The sequence below is a fragment of the Melozone crissalis genome, unplaced genomic scaffold (genome assembly GCF_028551555.1).
Source record: "Melozone crissalis strain CALT ecotype California unplaced genomic scaffold, PUWL_Pcris_2 ptg000293l_1, whole genome shotgun sequence".
In the NCBI taxonomy this organism is placed as follows: Eukaryota; Metazoa; Chordata; class Aves; order Passeriformes; family Passerellidae; genus Melozone; species Melozone crissalis.
In genome coordinates, this window is record NW_026536045.1 from 94814 (window position 1) to 118426 (window position 23613).

General features: G+C 51.5%; 1 pseudogene; it reads left to right on the forward strand.

Annotated features, from left to right (window-relative positions):
* LOC128949774 (serine/threonine-protein kinase pim-1-like) overlaps positions 1–22005 on the forward strand; it is a 56275-nt pseudogene extending 34270 nt beyond the window's left edge.
* Positions 22006–23613: the final 1608 nt, after the last annotated feature.

Sequence of the window (23613 nt, forward strand, 5' to 3'; positions counted from 1 at the left end):
AGCTCCCTGCAGCCATGGTGGCAGCTCTGGATTGGCACCAGGCAGAGGCCAGACGTGGGCGTGGATGAAGCAGAGGCAGGGACGAAAAGAGCAGAGGCAGAGGAGGTTCAAAGCAGCCACAGACCAAGCTGGGGCCAAATCAATGTGCATCTTGTAAGAAATCAGGACACTGGAAATAAGGCCAGTGCCCAGAGTTAGCAGACAAAGTACACAAAACTCTTGCAGCCACTCTAGATGATAAGAAATGACCGAGACTGGCAATTCTTACCCTAGCAGGTTGCCGGTTTAAATACAGCTAACGAATAATAAAGAAGTTGAATTTTTAAGTAATTGTGGAGACACATTTTCACTCTTGAATCAAGCACTGATACCCAAAAGTGAAAACTATCTTCAAGCACTAGGAGCCACTGGCCAGCCAGAAAATGCATTCTTCCTGAAACCACTTCAATGTAAAATCAAGTAGAAAATGGGAATACATCAGTTTCTTTATTTACCAAACTCACCCAAGTCTGTCCTATGCAGGGATTTGCTTGAAAATTTGGAAGCAACATTTCCGTTTAGAAAAAGAAAACTTCAATGGAAGGTACCTGAACACAAATGAGTGGTTTTAGCAGTAGGACTGACAACTGACACCAGACCAACAAACAAGAAGAACTAGTTAGAGGAAGTATTGAATCAGGTATACCCAAGAGTATGGGATACTGATAGCCCAGGAAAATCAAAACGAGCAGACCCTATGAAAATTGAGCTACAGACAAGAGTTAAGGCAGTAGTCAGAAAGCAATACCCTTGAAGATTAGAAGCTAGGAAAGGAATAGAGCCAACAATCAATGAAATCCCTGACATCAGGACTATTGGAAGAATGGCAGCCAAAATTTAATACTGCTACATCAGCAATAAAGAAACCTAATGGAACTTAGAGACTAGTGCCAGATTTCCAGGCAATTAATGGTTTATACCTTACTAGCTTACTAGCTAAGCTTGGAGATGATTTTGTTTGGTGCGGGGAAGGTCCATGGGCAGGTGCTGTCGAGAGCCGTTCCCTCATGGTCTGAGAGACCAGCTCCCCCAGCCCACCCTGCTCTCAGGCCCGGAGGTTGTAATGTGCGCTCGACCGGCAGCCGAAGGAGGGCTCTTGACACAGTGTCTGATGCAACAGGGTTTTTTGAAGGTAGGTCAGAGGGTGCAGGTTGGGTGAGGGTGAGAAGAGGGACAGGAAGAGGCAGGAGCACAAGCACTGTAACACGACACCTAAGGCACCTGCAAGCTGCTGGGGAAGCCTCAAGTCTGCTCAGTGAGCCGCGTGTGCCCTCAGCATTGGGACAGCCACCTTTCCCTCAGTGAGCTTCACATGCCAGGGTCAGCAAATCAAGAGGCACCAGCCATGCTGTAGGTGACTCAGAGCGAGTGCAGAGGGTCATGGTGGCCAGGGGCCAGAAGCAGGCAGAAAGCCATCAGGGCTGGGGAAAAGGCTCTGCTCTGCTTACAGCGTGGGCTGAGGGCTGGGAGAGCTCCATTTCCCCCTTGAGATGTTGGAGATGGGGCCTTTCAGCCTCCTGATAGGGCTGCAGGCAGCCAAAGGAGTACGACGACACAAGGCCGAGAGCAGCAAAGCAAAGAGCCAGCCGTGCGCAGCACAGGGAGGTGGCCCAGTGCAAAGCCAGCATGGCACCCTGAAGGTGCCCGCTGCACTCTCATGTGTCCCTGGCCTGGGAAGGACAGGAATGTCCGTGGTCCAAGAGGGCCTTTCTGTGGCCCCTTTGGGCTCAAAGCTGCTGCTCTCTGGCTCAATGGGGCCTAAAGCCACAGAGCTCGGCCTCCCCCACAGCAACAGGAACAAGACTTGGATATCAGGCAGTGGAGCTCAATGCCTAAGGCTCAGGGGCAGGGGCCTCCAGTCTGGAGCACAGGGAGGGCACACGCCCAGCCCCACAACAGCTGGCCTCACAGCCCGGAAAGGCCAGGACCAGGGTTCCACGCCTGATTCCAGGGGGTCCCTCCCACTAGCCACTGACCTAGAAGCACCAGAGCAGCCGGCTGTCAGGATCAAGGCGGCTGCCAGGGGGCTGCTTATGGCCTCTGACAGCCAATTGCTCAGGGCTTAGCAGTGCCTCAGCCCCTCAGGGTCTCCCCCAGCCTGGCCAAGCTTCCCGGCAGCAGCGCCGCAGTCCCACAGCAGCGCCGGAGCAGCCCCATCCAGAGGCGCCTGGGAGCCCTCAGCAATGCAGCCAGCAGCACGCGGCCAGGAGGACACGGATGGCCCTTCCTGCCCGGCACAGGGCTTGATGCCATCTCCAGGCACCGCTCTGGCAGAGATCCCCGCAGCTCCGGCCCCTGCCCAGTCGCTCTGTGGCGGGCACAAAGGCTTCAGCAGAACCACCAAAGGCCAAGGGGCTTCTGGCTATTTTCCCTGCAACACCGCACACCTGGGCAGCTGGCTGAGCACAAGCACCCTTTTCCCCCTCTTCTCCTATGCCCTACTGACCCTGTGCAGGAAAAGAAAGATCCTGGGACTCTGTGTATTGTAAGATATTCTATTCTATTCTACTCTAAGATATTCTATACTCAACAAAAAGGAAAATACAAACAGAAAAATCTCGAAGAACAAAAAGAAAATCCCTGCTGGCTCAAATGGCTCCAGCAGACAGTCTTGCAGGTCATCTCTCTGCGGAGCTCCAGCAGAACAGCAAAGCAGTGCCGCACAGACGAGGCCGTTTCCTCCATGCACTGCGGAATTGATCTCGCAGCTTACGCCATGGGGAGTAGGGAGCTCTCTGTACGGCCCGGAGAACTAAACAAGATTCAACTGCAGCATCTCTGATTGCAGGACTGCTGTCATAGGCCATTTCTTCAAGGGCTGCAAGAGAGAGGAACAGAGGCAAGGTCAGATCCCGCATGTGCAGGGAGCCGAGGAGATCCCCCTGCCAGGGCCATCCCGGTCGGCTCTTGCCATGGCCAGGAGGGAGCAGGGAGCAAGGGGATCAGCCCGAAGGTGCTGGACATGAATGGCACACGTGGCCCTGAAATCTCTGTGTGCTCTGCCCACGGGTGCAGATCCCTCCGCAGCCAGAGCAGGGCTTGCAGCTGCCCCCTCCAGCCCCCTGGAGCGGTCAGCCCGCTGCCCTCACTCACTCACCAGTGCAGATCAGCTGCAGCTCTTGCTGCTGCCCCCTCAGGTGCCGCCCGGCCATGCCTGTGAACACAGAGCCTGTCACGGTCCCAGCGGCACAGCTCCCTGCCAGCGGTGCTGCCGGCACTGTGGCCACACGGGCTGCTGGCCGGGCAGGGCTCAGCCCGGGCCCTTGCCGCACGCTGCCGCCCCAGGGCCCGGCTGCCAGAGGGCGGCAGCAGCAATGCCCAGGCCAGGCGGGGCTCCACGGCGCCGAGTCGGGCTGGTACTGCGGGGGCAGCAGGCGGGGCCAGGGCCGACCTGCGCCGGGCCGGGGAGGAGCCCGGGCTCGGGACTCACCCAGGAACCTGACGGCCGCCTCTCGCAGGGGCTCCTGTGGGCTCTGCAGGTAGCGCAGAGCCCGGCGCAGGTGCTCGGCCGCTCGGCTCCTGTCCTCTGCCAACTGGAGAGAGCGGCAGGAGGGAAGGGTTGGCGTGGGCTCAGCTCCTGGGCAGGGTGCTGCCTGCGCCCAGCGCCGGCCTCCCCTGCCCGCACAGGCCTGAGGCGCGGCCAGCAGCCGCTGGCCAAGGGCTCCCGAGGGGAGGGGGCGGAGGGCCGGCTGCTGCCCGGGGAGCCGCGGTGCCGGCCTGCAGCCCTGCCGGGCCGGGGCTCCAAGGCCACGCGGCTCGGGCCCACGGGAGCCTGGAGCAGAGCCCGCGTGGCCTTGGGCTGCAGCAGCGGGCACAGCTGCCAGCCCCGCACACTGAGCACCGCCCCCAGGGACCTTGGCCATGCTGAGGCTGGGGGTTCTCGGCTGCTCTTACCAGGCACTCGCCAAAGCTCTGATCCAGGTTTAGCATTTGTTCGATGTCCCTCCTCTTCAGGAATCTGGCTGAGGAATGCAGCGTTTCCCAGGAGGCCTGGAGAGCAGCAGAGACGCAGAGATGGCCCCACAGTCCAGGGCACAGGAGCATCCCAGTGGCACAGGCTGGAGGAGGCTGCAGCCCGCAAGGTGCCAGGGCAGGAGGCAGCCCAAGCCCCTGCCAGGGGGACAGCAGGTGGCCACAAGTGCTCACCTCAGCAACAATCTGATTCTCATCATGGCAGTGGAAGTAGAGAGGGAGCAGGCTCTGGTGCACGTGAGACTTGAGGGCCTTTCTTCCCTCTTCTGTTAATAAGTCCAGCATCTCTTGAAAGACAGCCATGGAGCTCAGCTGCAGCTGGATATCATCCTGGATGAAAGGAAAGGGCAAAAGACGTAGGCATCAGCTGCTTCAGGCCCCCCAGGGCACAGGCCTGCATCTGCACAGGGCACCAAGGGTCCGGACAGCAGCCAGTGGCCGTGGCTGTGGGCACAGAGCCTTACGCTGTCAAAGAGTGGCAGGAGCGCCTCCACCAGCTGCAGGGCGATGGGGGTGGCTATGGGGCCACCATTATCCAGGAGCAAATATCTCAGTAAAAGAATGCTCATCCTGATGATGTCACTGTCATTTTCCTCCAGGAGCTCCACAAGACTTCCAGTCAGGCTCCGCAGTTTTTCGGCCTGTGCGGAACACCACTTTGTGAAAGGCCGCCCTGCTGCCGCAGGGCCCAGAGGCCACAGGCCTGTCCCAAAGCACTGGGGCAGCTGAAGCGGGAGGCAGGAGAGCTGGGAGCAGCTGACCTAGTGGCCGAAGCCCATGCAAGGCCAAGCGACAATGTTGCCCAGCCCCCCGCTGCCTGCACGGCTTCAGCCACTGCCCCCTTCTCACCATCAAGGGATTCTTGCCCAGCACTACGAGGCCTCGGAGTGCTAAGTAACACCTGGCCATGTGCTCGCTCTGCAGGTTCTGTGCCAGGATCTCCAGAACGCTGTCACTGCATTGGCTCAAGTCCAGGCACTCGAGGACCTGAAAGGCACAGGGCAGTGACAGGGGAGCCGTCCGGCAGGAGCCCGGAGCTGCACAGGGCCGGGCCCAGGCAGCAGCACAGGGCACGGGCTTACACTGTCCTGGCAGCTGTGGTTGTGAGTGGGCAGAGGGCTGGGAGGCAGCTCAGCCAGGCAGCGCTGGCCTTGAGGCTCACCTCCACAAGGAATGCCAGGGCAGGGAAATCCCAGTATGGCATCTCTTCTCTGAGCATGGCGAGCAGGTAGAATGCAACCGCGGAACAAAAGTGGATGGCTAAGCGGCAAATTTCTCTGAAGAGGGGAAAAAGGAAACAAGAGCCTGAGCTAGTGAGGCAAACCTCTCCCAGGCGTGACTCATCCAGTTCTCATCTTTCCCCAGCACCCTTCCAGCAAAGGGGCGTGGGCCATTTGGCAGTTGGTTGCTCATGGGCACCCTCCTCTGCCAGCCTTTTCCAGTCTGCTTGGCCGTTCCTTTAGTGACAAGGCCCTCTGGCCCATGGCCACCACAAACACTTTGTGGGCCATCTGGGCACAGAGCAGCAATGTCAGAGGCAGTGGGGAGAAGGGGGTCTCACCTGGCAAGCAGAGCCATGGCAAAGTGGTGAGTGTCAAGAGAGAGCAGCGTGTCCCAGGCACACCTGCGCTCCATTGCCACCACCACATCCTCGCAGCAGAGAAGGCAGAGCAGGGACTTCAGGGTGCGCACTGCAAACCTGTGTGCAGAGCAAAGCCCAGGTCACACTGGCAGCACTGGCTCCTTGGCAGGCCACGTGGCAGGGACAGGAGGAGTGGCATGGAGCACCTGTTGGGGCTGGTGGCAAGGCCGTGCTCTTCCTGGCATGCCTTCCAGAAGGTGTCCACCGCCTCTGGCATATCCAGAGTGCTGAAGAACACTTGGAATAGCAGATGCGCCAATAGGCGGGGGAAATACACCTTCAATATCCGTGGCAGACAGGGCACCTGGAGGATCTTCCACGTCACCACGGTTGCCTGCAAAGGACAAAGCCCACCGAGACAGCGCTCAGTGCCGAGGTGGCGTGTGGCAGGGCCCGAGCGTAGCAGGGAGAGGCCCGGAGAGACCTTGGCAGGGGGAGCACGGGGCCTGGTGGGCCTGAAGCTGCCCCTGGGCCAGGTTTCAGGCCAGCGCCTGAGGCAGGGAGATGCAGTGGGGGAAGGAGGATGGAGAGCTGCTGGAGAGGCAGCCTTGGGGCCAGCAAAGGCCAGTTGCAGAAACTCACAGCCAGGGCAAAGACAGCCGTTTCGTCCCCATCGGAGGTGCAGGTGCTGTACTCTGGCCAGCTGCCCAGCACATCCAGGAGGATCAGCTGCGCCAGCTCCACAGTCCTGGCTGAGCCCATGATGGTCTTCCACATGGCCATGGCAGCTCTGCAGGGTTAGAGCTGTGTCTCAGGGGGGTGTCAGACACAGCACCATGGGCAGCTGAGCTGGCTGCCATTTCTGCCTGGGCCCACTGCCCCCCTGCCAGCAGCAGCCCGACAGCCCAGGCCTGTGGGGACAGAGCCCTGAGAGGCGGCAAGGGAGCATGGCAGCAGGCTCAGGGGCTGTCGTAGCAGCGCTGGGAAAGGGAGCAGCCAGAGGGCCCTGGAAGTCTCTGTTGCTCAGACACCTGGGCAGGCTGTACAGGGTGATGGGCTGGGGAGGCCTGAGCTCTGTGGGCAGGTGGGCCCCATACCTGTCACAGGATGGGGCCACACGCAGGAGCGTCATGACCGCGTCATTTGGCTGTGCTTCGGTGAGATGCAGCAGGGTCTTGTCCAGCCTGTGCTCAGCAGAATCATTTGCCATGAGCCACTGGTGGATGTAGCTCACCATGGCAGGCACCTGGAGAAGGCACGGGGAGACTTGGAAAGCTGCCAGAGGGAGCAATGTTCCCAGCTTCCCCAGAGAAGTGCTTCCCTTCCCACCCCATTGCCATGTGGCCTGAAAGGCTCACAGCAACCAGCACGCGTGGCTGGGGAGGCCAAGCAATTGCTGGGAGGATCAAAGCCTGGCCACAGGCTGCTTACTTGTTTTGGAGTGTATAAATGTTCCTCTACAAGCATAGAGAGCAAGGCAGCACTGGTCTTGCTTTGGAAGATGGGCGAGTACGGTCTGAGGCCTACGCCCGTGGCGATGGTCTCTTGCTCCTCAATTCTCTTGAGGAAGTTGCAAACGAACTGTAGGAGAAGGGCAAGAAGCCGGGGATGTTGCATGGAGTGCTGCACACACGGTGCTGGGCTGAGCAGGGACAGCAGGCCCAGCCCAGGTGGGGGTGGCTGCAGGTACCTGCGCTGTTCTGCGGAAGCGGCCACGGCTGGACTCCTGCTCCTGTGTGCGCTCCAGGGCTGCATCTGGCAAAGAGCAAGCGCAGCCAGAGATGAGGGGCTGCGGGAGAGGTCGGAGAACACAGCCCAGCCCTGCGATCCCCAGGCAGGGAGAGCCCCGGGATGGCCCAGGGGATGGGGCACGACCACTGCGGGGTGTCTGCCCGGCCCCTCTTCCGTCCTGTCCTTGGGCATGTCCCCAGGGGATGGCATGGCATGGCATGGCACGACATGGCATGGCATGGGGTCAGGTTGGCTGCAGGCACTAGTCCTGTGGCCTAGCTCTGCCACTCACCCTCCTGTGGTGGCTGGAATGGCTCCAACTGTTTAGTCACCAGTGGTGAAGCAGCTCCAGGGCCTTCTTCCTCCTCTTCCCCCCAGGCCAGATTGGGCACTCCTGGGGTTCTGTGCTTCATGTCAGTGACACTAGCTTCTTGCAGAAGAGATACCTTGGAAATGCTCCAAGGGCACCAAGTCCCACACGCTGCCCTCAAGGGCAGCTGCGAAAGAGAAGCCTCAGGGAGACCACGGGTCAGCAAGTCCTGTGGTCTGGCCTCGAGCTCAGCTAAAAGAACAACGCCTCAGAAAACTTCCAGGTGGGAGACGAACGAGTGCGCTGTGCGGGGGCTCCTCACGGCACCGCTCTGTCCTGTCCTGTCCCATTGCGTTCTCCCAGCACCCGGGCACGCTTCTATTTCTCACGTGTCACAAAGGGACCTTGGACACCGGGTTCCATTCCATGTCACAGTGACCGTGCTGCAGTGTGTCACCAAGGGCCCTTGCACACACTGCCGCCTGCCCTGGGGCTGCCCCCAGCCCAGCCAAAGTGGCCCAGGCTGGAAGGAATGCCTGGCCCCAGGTGTCTAAGGCAGCCTGACAGGATCTTTAGGAAGGGCTCAGAGCATCAGCGAACACTGCCCTGCTCTGCGGGATCAGGGCAGCAGAAGGAGCCCCCTTGGCTGCCGACGCAGCCACGCTGGGAAGGGCACAGGGCCTTCCAGGGAAGGTGGCAGGGCCTCCTTGGGACACGTCCTGGCCCGTGGCCATCCTAAACCCACAGGTGTGACACGCACAAGGAACGTGTAGGCCCGGGCACCAATGCTGCTCTGAGCCCTGGGGCCCGGGCAGCGCTGCCATCAGCAGTTGGAGCAGAGTCTCTGGCCAAGCAGAGCTGCCACCCCCCGAGCCCTGGCAGCGCTGGTGCCCGTCTGCTGCCCCAGAGACCTGTGCCCCCGGGGGCTTCTGTGCCACAGGGAGCCAAAGCCCACATGCATTAGGGGCTGTGCTCCTTCCTGCAGGGGCTGATGGCAGGAGCACCTGGAGCAACTGCTGGCAATGTTAGCATTCAAAACACATAATCACATAGGGATTATATGCGGTGCTTTTTATTCAAGAGCTCTGGGAATCGGGGTATATTCAACCCAAATCTGATTCCGACCATACATCCGAAAGGATCATGTTTTATACTTTATCTTTATATAAATCCATGTTAATTATTAAACTTATATTGTTCTATTGTATACATATATTTAACCCCTCTCTGAATTTTCAGCATAGTTTCTCAATATTCTTCTTTTGGTTATATAAGAATTACATTTAATTACTAAACAATCATCACATCTAACAATTATATAATATATCATGCTGCTTACGCAGGTGAGTTGATCTGGGAAAGCACAAAGCCTAACATTTTAGATTCTATCTTTAACTTTTTCCAGGGCTCCACTATCATTCTCCCCCCTTTGAAAGCACTTTCACTTCACTATAGGTGTAAATGTTCACTTGATACAGTCCTTTATTCCTCAGTTCGTACTTGGTTCTTCAAATCCAGGGTTGATGTAAACATTGTCGTGGATGCTGTTACGAACTGGAGAACCAGAAGATGGTGGGCGTGTTAGTGCCTTTATTATCCTCTGGTTCCAGGACGTTTTCTTCTGTATCTCTCCCTTTAAGATGCTGTAAACGAACCAAATTGCTAAGAATACAATTAGTAAGATTATCACGCTCTCAATGATAGATTTTAATCCATGAACTCACATTCCACCCTAATCTATTAAAAATTTTTCCTAACCAACTTGTAGCCAAATCCTTTTGCTCTTCTTGTGCTTCATGCTCTATTTGTTTCAACTGATTGATGTCACATTCAACATCTGCAGTTACATTTGGGATATGAACGCAGCAATGATCAACTTGTCCCTTTAAGAATCCACATACTCCATGCTCTTTCAGGAGTAACATATCTAGGGCCAATCGATTTTGTAAAGTAATTTTTGTGGTGGCTTGTAATTGTATATTTAATTCTTTAAATCCTTCCCAGGTGACTCTTGCCAGTCTACCTACCTGACCTGTAAGTTTGTACAGCATCTCTCTGCTCTTATAGTTTGCTATAGGACCAAGCAATGACTCTAGGGCCCATCCAAATTTCACTCCACTAGAGGGTTCTTGCCAAATGTCATCTGGATTTTCATCGTCTAGAACTTCTCGTCTTGCTCTTATCTGCAGAAGTTCATGTTTTCCATTAAATGGGGACTTTTTCCAAATTGGACATAAGGTTGGGAGGCCTAAAGTATTCTCCTTTACTTTCCCGTCTACAGGCAGATATGTTGTCCAGGTACCATCACTTGCTGCCCATACAAATTGTCCTGGACCTCAGACTGTAACCCTGGTACACCCTATAATTACTCTATAATTCACTCTGCCTTGTTTATGTTTGATCCCTCTGCAAGCACAACCAATTTGTAGGGCTATTGTCAGGGGTGGCATCTGCTTTATCTCTACATCATCTGAAGTGCAGTTTAAAGTTTTATTACATGTCCACCAACTTACTTTGTCTGCCCTCGTTCTGCTACTAGTGTCAGTGTTCGTTATTGCTGGATCTGTTTCATTCTCAGGGCCTTCCCACTTAATACACCAAGGGGTTTTTGCCATATATTGGAATCTTTGAAGAATACTCACACACCACACACTGTCCCAAGGTTCTATCTGATCTTTCCTATCCTTGGCCTCACATTTCCATACAAGAGTGGTTTCTGTAACTTGCCTCGATTCGGGTACCTGTTTACATGTAATTGTTTTGTTCTTTTGTATTTCAGGTAGTTTTGATGTTATGATTCTCCAATTTACTGGGTCTCCTGCTGTCTTTGGCATTGGCAGACAGGCAGTTATTCGACTGGTGTTTTGCATTTTGGCAAAATCTTTGACTAATCCAATCATTACATTCTAAGCCCGAATTGCATTAGAAACCTTTATCACCTGTGTTTCTGTTTGTACCTCTCTCTTCATTCTAGAATGAAGAATGGTTAGTCGATCATTTTGCACTCCACATCCCAAAGATATTAATAACCATAACATTAGCACAATTACTGATAGCATTCTGAAAGCAATTAAACACATCTTATCTGCAGCCTTTGTTCATTCCAGAGTTTATACAGTCTGTGATCCAGGATGGACTTTCTTCACTCAGGTATAGTGAATCCAGGGGTCCACACCGGCTACTTTGACTGCTGTAAAGGTGGTCAGTAGTACCTGATGGAGTCCACTCCACTTTTCTTTCAGCGGTTCCTTGTTCCAGTTCTTGATGTACACCTCGTCTCCTGGATGTATGTTATGGACTGGGTTCTCGAGAGTCAGTGGTCTATTCCACACGAGGATACTCCAGAGCCGAGCTAAAGTTTTCCCAAGAGACAGAACATAATTATACACTTCCTTCTTTCCTGTGATGTGTACATTAGGGTTCAGGAGATTCATATGGTTTCCCATACAATATCTCATAAGGACTGACTGACATCCCACTCCTAGGCTTTATCCGAATCCTCAACAGTGCTATTGGCAAAGCCTGGGGCCACTGCAATTTGGCTTCTTGGCATATTTTACTGGTTTGCCTTTTTAGTGTCTGATTCATCCTCTCTACCTGTCCACTTGACTGGGGTCTCCATGGTGTGTGTCGGTCCCAATTTATCCCTAGCAATCTACTTACCTCTCTTACTACTGTAGCTATGAAATGGGGTCCCCTATGTGATTATACCCCTAGGAGTACCCCGAATCTGGGAATAATCTCCTGTAGTAACCACTTAACTGTTTCCTTTGCTTGGTTTGTGCGACAGGGAAGGGCTTCTGGCCACCCAGAGAATGTGTCAACCCCCACTAACAGGTATTTGTATCCTCGAGTCCTTGGTAGTTCTACAAAATCTACCTGCCAATAGTCTCCTGGCTCTATTCCTACCCGAATTCTTTCTAGCTGTGCTTGTCGCCTGGCCACTGGGTTGTTTTTCAAGCAGATATCACATTTTGTCATTACTGATTTTGCCATTGTTAACATCCGTACTGAAATTAAACTCTGCTTTAGCAATTTTACCAATGCCTCTGCTCCCCAGTGACATTCATTATGTTTAATTTATAGAACTTCTCTCATTATCAAGGGGGGTACCACTAGTTGTCCTTGTGCAGTCACATACCATCCCTGTGAATTCTTTTGTGCATTTAGCAAATGTGCCAGTCTCTCATCTTCTACTGAATATTTTGGTTTTGGAGGCAAATTGAATTGGGATACATTAAGCTTCAAAGGTATCAATGCCATTGTTGTTTGTACCTCTCGAGCAACCTGTCGGGCTGCCCAGTCTGCCTTTCGATTTCCCTCACAGATTTTGGAGTTTCCTGATTGGTGTGCTTTGCAGTGTATGATTGCCACTTGTTCAGGTTTTTGCACTGCCTTTATCAATTGCAGGACTGCATCCTGATGTTTAATGTGCATACCCGGAGAAGATAACAGTCCTCCTTCTTTCCATAGTGCTCCGTGTACATGCACCACTCCAAAAGCATATTTTGAGTCAGTCCACATACTTACCTTTTTCCCTTCACTTAATTCTAGTGCCCTGGTTAAAGCAACCAGTTCTGCCTTCACGGCAGATGTATTTGGTGGTAATGCCTTTGCCTCCACTGCTGTATTGACTGTTGTTACTGCATATCCAGCGTATCTGGTTCCGTTTTCCACGAAGCTGCTCCCATCTGTAAACAGCTCCCACTCAGGCTGCTCTAGTGGGACATCTTTCAGGTCTTCTCTTGCTGAATGGGTGTACTCTATTACTTCTACACAGTCGTGTTCTAATGGGCCTTGTTCAGTTGTGGTACCTAGGAACAAAGCTGGATTCAAAAGGTTAGTTGTTTTTAATGTGACATCCTGCTCAGTCAGGACTACATGGAATTTCATCATCCTGCTGGGAGATAGCCAATGGCCCCCCTTTTGTTCTAAGACAGTGGTTACCATGTGTGGTACATAGACATCTATGTGCCTTCCCATAGTAAGTTTCCTGGCTTCTTGTATCAGGATCACAGTAGCTGCGACTGCCGGCGGACATGGGGGCCACCCGGCACTTATGTTGTCGAGTTGTTTGGAAAAGTAGCCCACCAGCCTTTTCCAGCTTCCCAGATGTTGGGTCAGGACTCCCAGTGCTAGGCGCAGCCTTTCATGTACAAACAACTGAAAATCTTTAGACAGATCAGGTAACCCTAATGCTGGAGCAGTTGTCAGTGCTTCCTTTAATTTTAGGAAGGCTTCTTTCTGTGGTTGCCCCAGGTGAATGGCTGCATCTTCTGAGCTTCATACAGGGGTTTCGCAATCAGTCCACAGTCCATGATCCACAAGCGACACCATCCTGCCATCCCGAGGAAGACTCGCAGCTCATGTAAATTCTGGGGCTCTGGAATAGCACAAATAGCTTGGATATGGTTAGTACCTAGTTTTTGTTGCCCTTGTGAAATTTAAATCTCAATGGTTACCTTTATACAGGTTACTTTTTCTTCTGTAGCTATTAGTATATCATCAACATACTGCAACAATAAGTATTGGTCTCTTGGTACTAGCCCATTTTCGGTCCAAATCTCCAGTTCCTTTGCCAGTTAGTTTCCAAATAGGGTCGGCGAGTTCTTGTCGTGTCCAGGTGAGCTGGGTCTTTCTTCTGTTCCCTGGGTTTTCCCACTCAAAAACAAACAGTTTCCTACTTTCTTTCTCAAAGGGTATGCAGAGAAAGGCATCTTTTAAATCAATTACAGTAAACCACTTATAAATCCCCTTTACGGATGTTAGCAATTTGTGAGAATTTGTTACCACTGGATAAATGTCCTTTTTATTTATTGCTCTCAAATCCTGCGCTAACCTATATTCAGATATTTGTTTTCTTTACTGGAAATATTGGTGGATTAAATTCTATTCTATGTTTGTGGTGAGTTCTTGAACCTGTTCCACAGGTTCAGCTAGTTATATTCTCCTAACACCATGGCTTTGGCAGCGTTTCCCTGCTTGAACTGATTGCCCTGGTCAAACTGGTTATTCAAGCTTGGACAATTTCACTTCCAATGCCCCTCCTGCTTACAATACACACATTGATTCAGGCTTAACCTTTGTGTGACTGGTCTCTTACCGCGGATATTCCTGTTACATCCCCTGAAATTTGGGTCACCTTCTCCTTGTATTACTGCCAATAGATTCTGCTGCTGTCTGTTACTAGCTTCTTTTTCCCGTTTGCTATATGCCATCCAAGCAACCTCAAGTAACTTATCCAAATTCCTTAATTCTTCCCCCTCTGATTTTTCCAATTTTCTACGAATGTCATCCTGTGATTGGCCCAAGAATATGAGAGTGAGCTGAACCTTTGCTTGCTCTGTATCCATTTGGAGGTCTGTATATTTCCTTGCTACCTCCTTAAGCCTTTCCAAAAACGCAGTGGGAGATTCCTTCTTTTCCTGTCGAACCTCATATAGTTTGGACCAATTTATAGTTTTGGGCACAGCGTTCTGAACTCCTATTTGGATCCACTCTTGATATTTACATAATTTCCTCATATCGCACAATAAATTAGGGTCACAATTTGGATACTCAATTGGGAAATTCACATCTAAATTCCCTGTTACTAGCCCATATCTAATATCTTCTCTTGCCCTCTCTTTGGCTGCCTTAAGTACTATTTCTTTTTCAGTAGAATCCATCAGAGTATCTAATATTACTTGTATGTCATCCCAGTCAGCATTTTGAGTTTTCATAACCATTTTTACTACGCGTGCCATTTTATCAGGATTTTCTCTATAAGTTCCGGCTGACTGTTTCCAAATAACTAAGCCTGCAGCGGAAAAAGGAACTTTTACAAATACTGGCCCTTCCATTCCGACACCTTGTTGTAAGGGGGCAATCACAGTCCGTTTTTGTTTGCTTATGCCTTTTCTATGCACAACTGGGGCGAGCTTTGACCGACTCCGGGTTCTGTGGGCAATTGGGGTCACTGATTCATTACCATTGCTATCTTTTTCATTCGCATACCTCTTTCTCCTTTCTATCACAGTTAGGTTTTGCTCATCTTCCGAGGAAGAGGGACCGGGTGATGATGGGAGAGGAGGATAAAGAGGGAAAGGTGTACTAGACGAGACGGGCTCAGGACTAGGTGGGTGAGGAGCAGGTAGTGGGATAGGGACAGGTGAAACAGGTGAAACAGGTGGGATAGGGTTAGGTTCTCTTGTAGCTTTCTTAGCTCCTATTGGAGCTACTTGTAATTCAACATCTGTATAATTTTCCCTACTCAAGCTTTCTTTCAATGCCAAGTGTTCTAAACAACGTTCCTCACAAACCCCACACTTTGCAGATGTTTTAACCACTAATAATCCACATTCATCCTGCCATTCTGGCTTTCCCTGTAAATAGAAAACCAGATCAACATATGGGACTTCATCCCATTTTCCTTCTTGTTTACAAAACGACATTAATCGCGAAATAGTGTTATATTGCAGAGTACCGTATTTTAGCCATTTTTTGCCATTCTCCAAGGCATATTCTGGCCACCATGAATTACAGTAATCAATCAACTTAGTTTTACGTAATTCTTCCCCAAAGTTACCCTGTTTCCAATGTGCTAATAAGCACCCCAAAGGAGAATTTTGCGGGATAGGGGTGTTACTGCCCAAAATCCCTTTAAATTTCTCCATTTCAATTACACCACAAATGCTGAACCCGCAATGCTTTTGTGATTGTCTTATGGAACGGTGCCTAGGCTTGTACCACCAGGAATTCCTTTAGCCCAACCAAGCGTAGCTTTTGCTGTGTCTTATTTGGCAGGCATCCAAAACCAAACCAAAGTAAAAAAAGCACCTTACCTTTCTCCTGGGGACGTTGTGAGCGGCAGGAGCGGTCGCGGCCAATGGGCTCCCCAAGAATCCCTCGGTGCCGGCTGGAGCGTGATCAAGTCGCGAACTCGCTCAGCAGCACTCACAACGGTTCCATCTGGGTCGCCAAAATGTTAGTGTTCAAAAACACATACTCACGTAGGGATTATATGTGGTGCTTTTTATTCAAGAGCTCTGGGAATCAGGGTATTACCCAAATTTGATTCCAACCATACATCCAAAATGATCATGTTTTTATACTCTATCTTTATATAACTTTCATGTTAATTATTAAACTTATATTGTTCTATTGTATACATAAATTTAGCCCCTCTCTGAATTTCCAACATATTTTCTCATTATTCTTCTTCTGGTTATATAGTAATTATATTTAATTACTAAACAATCATCACATCTAACAATTATGTACTTTATCATACTGCTTACGCAGGTGCAGTTGATCTGGGAAAGCACAAAGCCTAACATTTTAGATTCTATCTTTAACTTTTCCCAGAGCTCCACTATCATGGAGAGAGCTGATGTGGCTAGCAAAGGAGCAGGTGCAGTGTCCTCTTGCATCTTTGTGCTGTAGGTTTTTGAACTGATAGAAAGGAATGGGCCCCCAAAACTGCAGAAGCCCAGGCACCACTCGGCTCTCCTGCACAACTTCCTCCACTGCTGCCTGCAGGCAGACGAGGACAGGCGCTGCTCTGCCCAGGAACTCCTGCAGGTAAGAAAAAGCAAAGGGGCAAAAAGCCCTATCAGCTGAGGACACCTGCATGAAGGGATGAGGAGGAGTGTGGGCCACGTGGCGCAGACAGCTCCCAGGACAGGAAGGTGCAGGGGGACATGCTGCCCTCGGTGCTCTTGGTGTGTCTTCCTGGTAGCCAGGGAATCCTGCTTGAGCCCATGAGGATGGGTCCTGGAAAGTAAGAGTTCCTTTCTTTGTTCTTTTTCTTCTGGGCAGCATCCCTTTGTGACCTCAGGCCATCCTGCCTCCATCCTGGCTGCTCTGATCATTTCAGCCAAGCAAGTGCAGGAAGACTGGAGAGGAGACACCTGCACCTGAGGAGACCCTTATGCCCCGCCAGCTGAGAGGAGGGAAAAGGGGATGTGTCATCTTGAGGCAGAGCTTCAGCCATCCCCCAAGTATTAAGAGGAGCTGTGCCCTAGATAGGAAATGTGACATTTTTCATATTTGCTCAGTTTAGGTCTTAGGTTAGGTTAGGTTAGGTTAGGTTAGGTTAGATTACGTGTGTGTTAGGTTAGGTTAGGTTAGGTTAGGTTAGGTTAGGTTAGGTTGGGTGTGTTAGGTTCCATTTAAAACTCTGTTGTTTTTTCTTTCTCAAAAAGATGAACGTTTAAAAAATTAGGAAATATAGGGATCAACTTCTAAGGACTATGGTGCTGTTGGCACACTATATACAGCCACAAACGGAATGGGACACTCTGAATCAGTGTCATGAGCTGTTTATTTCAAACATCAGTCTCAGTACATTGTTAGGACAATGGAGACAGGATATGTTTACAGCTCGCTGATTCAAATGGAATGCCAAGGAAACGTCACATTACAGGGTAGCATAAAACCCTCTCAGCCTAAGTTTCAGCCAATCACACATAGAGCAAAACATATTGACAATAATTCTATCCAATCATATGAAACACACGTAACAGTAGTTAACAAAATAAGGACTTATTTTCTAACACAATGGCTCGTTTATGAGAGACAAAGCACAGAGGCTCATTCATACTAACCTTCTAAAGATATACATTAAATAAACTTGTTGCAACCTATAAGGGTAAATCACAGGGGCTTATTGTTCTATTTCTCATGTCTGCTCTACTGCTTAGAAAACTTTTTGCTGTATTAGCAATGTTCACAAATCTGCTGTCTGAGGCCTGTCTTTTTTACCACTTTCTCAAAACCCTCAAATTTTATGAATCCCAACATTTGGAACATAGATAGCTTAGATAATAGAGGATTGTTTAGCTTAGAGTAGAGTGTTGTTAATTTAGGGAAGCTCTGAGGTATCTTTTAAGTAGAAACGAAAGAATTGTCATAATAAGAATTAAGCTGTGAGAGGAAAAGCTGGGCTGCAGCCCAACTGGAGCCTGCAGGTGCTCCAATCTGTCAGCCTGAACAGGCCACCTGCAGGACAGAAGGATGAAGATGGAGAAGTGGCGAGGGGATACTTTGTTTCAGCCCGAGTGCCAATAAAAGTCTAAAATATCCAGAGTGTTGTAAGACTCCCTTCCTTGCCAGGCTGTAGCTAAGGGGACAGTCCCTTTCAGAGGCCCAAAGAACATAGTGAGGTAAGCAGCTTTGCTTGCCTGAAGTATGGAATGCCCGTGGGAAGCTGAGAGACTTGCGGGTAATGAACGCCAGGAGATGAGCTCACATTCAGGACAACACTAGGAGGCAGATGTGCAGTCCTTGCTGGGCCTCTTGTCTTGGAGATGTCAGGGTGATCAGCAGCAATCACCATTTGGTTCCCACCCTCCTCTCACTATGTCACCTATGGGATGGAATGGCATTGTCATAGCGGCTTCTGGCCCTTCCTCCCTGATTCTCTTTTCCTCCCTTTTCAACCCAGAGTCCCAGGGCCCATCTGGGCCAGCCTCATCCCCCACGGGTGTGTGCAACCACCAGGGCCTCCTCAGAGCCCCATTCCCACTCTGCTGCTTCCTTGGCCTTTTCCCACATCTGGGCCAGCCTGCTGTTGCCAGCTGTTGGGCACACACACACACAGCATACCACACCTATCAGGGAGCAATTTGATGCAGGAGCCCCTGCTAACCACGGCTCACCAGCCCGGCACTTTTCCCACCCAGCTGTGGCTCCATATGGACTCCATCTGCTGGGATACCCACTGTGAGGGACTGCTCAGGGCCTGGATGCTCCTTGAATGGTGCCCACAGGCCTGATTTCCACACCTCCCCATTCCTCCTACCCCTAAGGCTGCCTCAGCCTTCTAAACACAATTTTTCTTACTCTAATGGCTTCCTGTGCTTTACCGCATACTGTAAGCAGGAGTACACAGTTTTGATTGTCTTTAATCTAGAATTAATAAAAAGAAGTTGGAAGTGCTACAAGAATTTGTCATTTCAAATTTGAAGCAACTGCAAAAAGTAGAGAAGCTTTCTGTGCAGCTTTTCAGTGAATTTAAAGTCTCCTTCCTCTTCACTCACTTTCAGCATATCTGTTGATTTTCCTTTGCTGTCATCTCTTAAGCTTCATCACTTGTCTATGGATTTGTAAAAACACCCTGAAAACCCAACCCAAATTTACTATCCTTTGTATTTCTCCTCTTCTGGAAAAGCTGAGGCTCCTGTGATCTTCTCCTGTGATCTAAACTGTGATTCCCATCTTGGCTCTGGCTAAGAGCAGAACAAATGGAATTTGTTACCTGCTAGTAAGATCTGCTAGCAAAGGTCACAGTTAGAGCTAAGCATGATGCTTCTCTCCCTCCGTTGAATACACATCTTTGTGTCTAGGCCTGGGGATTTCCAGGAGCACCTGGAAGCTACTGCCAAGGACAAAAGTCTCACTCTTGCTGGTTTGGACATGGATTTTTTGGTAGGATTTTGATCTACATCTACAGTGGCCTACAGGAACTGGATCTTTGACACAAAGTGCCTTCAAGCAACATTTCAAAGCATAGTGGGCAATGAAGTCCAGATACTAATGAGTTGTGGTTTGCTTGAACTCTGTGTAACATCTGGTACAATATCCCAAAACATGTCATTTTTGAGTGTTTCAGGCATTTAAAATTCAGGCTTATTCTTGTCAACACTTTTCTTTCCTCCCTTCAGAAATCTGCATGCCCAGGTACTAATTTCTTTCTCAGTTTGTTGACAAGTTACCTGTCAGATAATACTTGTTTCTTGACCCAGAGATGGGGCAACTGTCGCCATTAGGCCAGACGTGAAATACACATGTGATCAGGGTACGAGAAGAAAAAAGTTTTTTTTATTTTGCGTGTTCTCTGGCTTATACGCTCTTAACCAAGTGTGATCTTAAGTCCGCCGCTTGCCTTGGCTCGCAGGTGGCCATCAAGCGAGTGTCCCAGGAGCGCATCTCGGAGTGGGCGTGGCTGGTGAGTGAGCGGGGCCAGCGGGAGGAGCCGGCGGGGCGTGCCGGGCGAGGCCCGGCAGGGCGGCAGCGAGGGCAGCAAGCGCAAGCGTGGAGTGAGTGGAGGCCGCGCAGCGCCCCGGGCCAGGCCATGGCGAGCCGTGGCGGGGCCGGGCAGGGGCTGCCCGAGGTGCGGTGCAGCATCGGCCCCGCTGACGGCATTGCGGTCCCCCCGCAGTGCAAGGGCGCCCTTGTGCCCCTGGAGCCGGCGCTGCTGTGGAAGGTGTCGCGGCCTGGCTTCCGCGGCGTCATACAGCTCCTGGACTAGTTCGAGGTGCCCGAGAGCTTCGCGCTGCTCATGGAGCATCCGCAGCGCTGTCAGCACCTCTGGTACTTCCTGCACGAGCGGCGGTTCCTGACGGAGGCCATGGTGCAGGGGCTGCTCCGCCAGGTGCTGGAGGCCGTGTGGTGCAGCAGCAGCCGGGGGGTCCTGCACCGCCACATCAAGGCCGAGAACGTCCTCATCTACCTGGCCACAGGTGAGGCGAAGCTTATCGACTTTGGCTGCAGCACGATCCTCCAGGACACGTTCTACACCCAGATGTCAGGTGAGCCCAAAGCCGGGGGCCCAGCAGGGCAGCAAAGTTCCCCCCTTGGCTGGCAGAGGGGGAAGAGGGAGGGAAGGAAGGAGGGAGGGAAGGAGGGGGAATCCTTCTTCAGCCAGCTGTAGCCAAGTTGCTTTTTGGCAGGGCAGGGGCTGGCTGTTGTGGAACGGGAGCTGGCTGGGAGGGAGGGAGTAGCATGGGCCTGATGAGCTGCGCCTATGTCCCATAGGAACATCAGAGTACAGCCCACTAGAGTGGATCCTCTTTGGCTGCTACCATGGCCAGCCAGCCACCATCTGGTCCCTGGGCATCCTGCTCTATGAGCTGGTCTGCAGGCACCTTCCATTCCACACCAATGAGGACATCGTCCGGGACCAGCTCTTCTTCCCGCCACGGGTGTCTCAAGGTGGGGATGCACCTTCAAGGCATGAGGGGAAGAACGGGATTGGGAGGGGCAGCTGGCGCATAAGCGTCCTACTCTTGCAGCTGGTGAGGAGTGGATCTCCTGGGCTCAGCTGGAGGAGGTGGCACCTGTGCCTCTGTGCTGGTGTCCTCTGCAAGAGAGGATCAATAGGAAGCTTTTGGCTGTAGCTCTGAGCACTCCTGGTGGCCTGGGCATTGTGGAATGTGGGAGAGCATGGACAGGAGCCCCTTCCTGCTGAGCGGCGGTTTCTGGTTTCTCTCCGCAGAGTGCCAGCACCTCATCAGGTGGTGTTTATGCATGGACCCCACAGACGGGCCATCACTGGAGGACCTTTTTGAGCATTCTTGGCTGCAGGAGCCCTGCCTGGCCCAGGAGACAGCAGAGATTCATCCCTGTGCACAGTAGGATCCAGGAGCCAGCATGTAGCAGCGGCACGCGTCTTGTGGCGCTGGAAGAAAACCCCAGAGCATTTCCCTGTGGCCACAGCGCTGAGGAGAGAGTGCAGCCGAGGAGATGCTTCCGCTGGTCCCCGTGAGCTGTGGAGGGAGCGGATCGATGCTGCCCATCCCATTGGAGAAGTGGTGGCAGTGCGGTGAAGGTGCCACAGACTGGGACAAGGGAAACATCCCCCTGCAGCTCAATGGCATCGTGACGTCCCCACAAGCTGAGGTACAGCTGGCATGTTCTTCTGGAGCACGACGTGGAGCTGGGAACACCATCCTGGAGCCCATTGTCTTTGGCTGTGGCCCCTGCCTGGAGGACACGCTCTGCGCCCCGATGGAATCAAGATGAGTCCCCAGCCGGCACCGGGGCGGGGGGATGCTGGTGCTCCCAGGCACGGCAGGGCTCGGCCTGGCCATGCACCGGAGGTTCCCCGCTCGGCAGCACTGGGGAATATTAATTGTTCCGCCGGCCGCTGAGCTGCTTTTTGGCGGGACACGGGACTGATGTTGTGGAAGGGAAGCCAGATCTTGGCCTTGCTGACAGCTTCTGCCAGCCAGCCTGGCACGGGCTGAGGTGGGGGCACCCAGCCTGACAAAAGCATCCATCCATGTGGATAGGGGCAGCAGAGGGGGCAAGTTCCGAAGCAGTGCCCCAGCTGGCCTGCTCTGCAGGCCCTTGAGGAAGGAGCGCCTTTATGGGTGGGAAAGGTGGGGAGTGCCTTTATGGGTGGGAAAGGTGGACAGATTTAATTCTCCCATGGAGTGGTCAGACCCTCCTCAGGCCCGTGAAACAGTGACAGGCTTTGTGCTTTTTCTTGTTTCCAGGTCTTGTTTTGAATTGACTTTAATGCAATTGTTCTTTGTTTTCCCCAGGAGGATTACACCTGGTGCCCGGACCGGACAGGGAAGCACCTGCAGCATCCGGGGAGCGCGTCCAGTGCCAGCGCTACCCCAGGGGCCAGGGTCTGCAGAGACAGCCCCTTCCAGAAGGATGAGGACCTGGTGCATGATTGGCTCCTCTCCTGGCAGCAGCTCTCCAGAGGTGGGCACCCGGCTCCACAGCTGGGCTGGCAGAAGGGCTCCGGGCAAGCAGCAGCGGGCACACGGGCATGCCGCTCCTGCAGCTGCTGAGGAGGTTGCTGTGCCCTGATTAAGCAGAGGAGGTGGAACGTTGCCTGCCCCACTGCCCTTCTCTAAAAACAGAGAATGGTTCGGGAGGTTTGGGCTCTGAGCACAGCCAGCAGCCTGGCCTGGGCACAGCCATGGTGGAACAGGGGGACAGGAGCCTGCTGTGACTGACCGTGGCTCTCTGGTTTCTCTCCGCAGGCTGCCACCACCTCATGCCATGGGAACAGCCCCGCTCGGCCTGCCAGGCTGAGAGGGCTGGAGGGTGGCCGGTGTTCATTTGCTGTCAAAAATAAATTGGGATTTTTTTGTCATCGTCATCATTGGAGAATTTCTTTCATCCTTTTCCAAGCTTTTGGCCTCCTGTGATAGATGGATGTGATTAGTTCTAACAAAATTGTAATTATTTCAATATTTTTGGAAAATAATTGGAAAGGTATATGTGATTAATGTTATGAAGAAAATGGGTTTCTTTGTAGATGATACCTGTGGGAAACAGGATACAGGAGATTGGAATGGCCTTGATGAACAAAATTTAGGAAGCCTCCCAAGTCAGAATTGGCATCAAGACAAAGTTAAGACAACTCCCAGGACAGGATCGGCCGTGACATGAATAACGCTGGGACAATTCCAGACAGGGAGTCTAAAATAGTGCTCTTATCTATAAAATAATGAGGCTTAATTGGAGCATAGTGCTTACTTACATAACACAGGACTTGGGGCACAGGCACAACCTGTCAAGTTATTCAGAGGACAGCGAGGAAGACTGTCAGCCTTCATCCAAGGAGAGCACCAAAGAGCCAGAAGCCCCCTTAGCCACAGCGGGAGCATGTGCTGTATGTGTGGTGATGTAGATTTCAGGAATTGGAAATAGGAGGAGATTTACAGGAAAATATTGATGAATATGTATTAGCACACAGTATATAAGCTGTGTTTGGATTCTTTTGCCTTTTGCATGTGAGGCAGGGTGGGAAGCCCTCCCCAAACCCCGATCGATCGGTTTTGCTTATGCTTTATCCAAACCACTGCCAAATTTCTTCTTGTAACTACTGGGTTCTATTTGATTGTATTATTTTATCTCAGTAAAACTGCTGCTAAATTTTAAGTTTGTGGTTTATTAAATTAGACATATGGGACTTCATATATAACATCAGGAATATAACTTAATCGTTTACGAAACCAAAATAAATATTGTTCAGCTAAATTAACAAGGACTAGAAAAGCATTCCAGACCTAATCACAAAGGATAAAGTAACAGAAATGATGATACTTGATGAAATGAATACATTTTTGCTTAGTTAATAGCTCAGTCTCCTCTGGCTTTTGATCTCCTCCCCAGAAGGGGTGCAGTTCTTTGATCTCTCCTTCACGAGGGGCACAGTCCTTAGGGTTTGGTCTTGGCTTTGGCATGGGGTGTTGTGTTTTGGATGATGATGACTGCCAAAAACACCCCTAAAATTGCCCCCCAAACCCCCAAA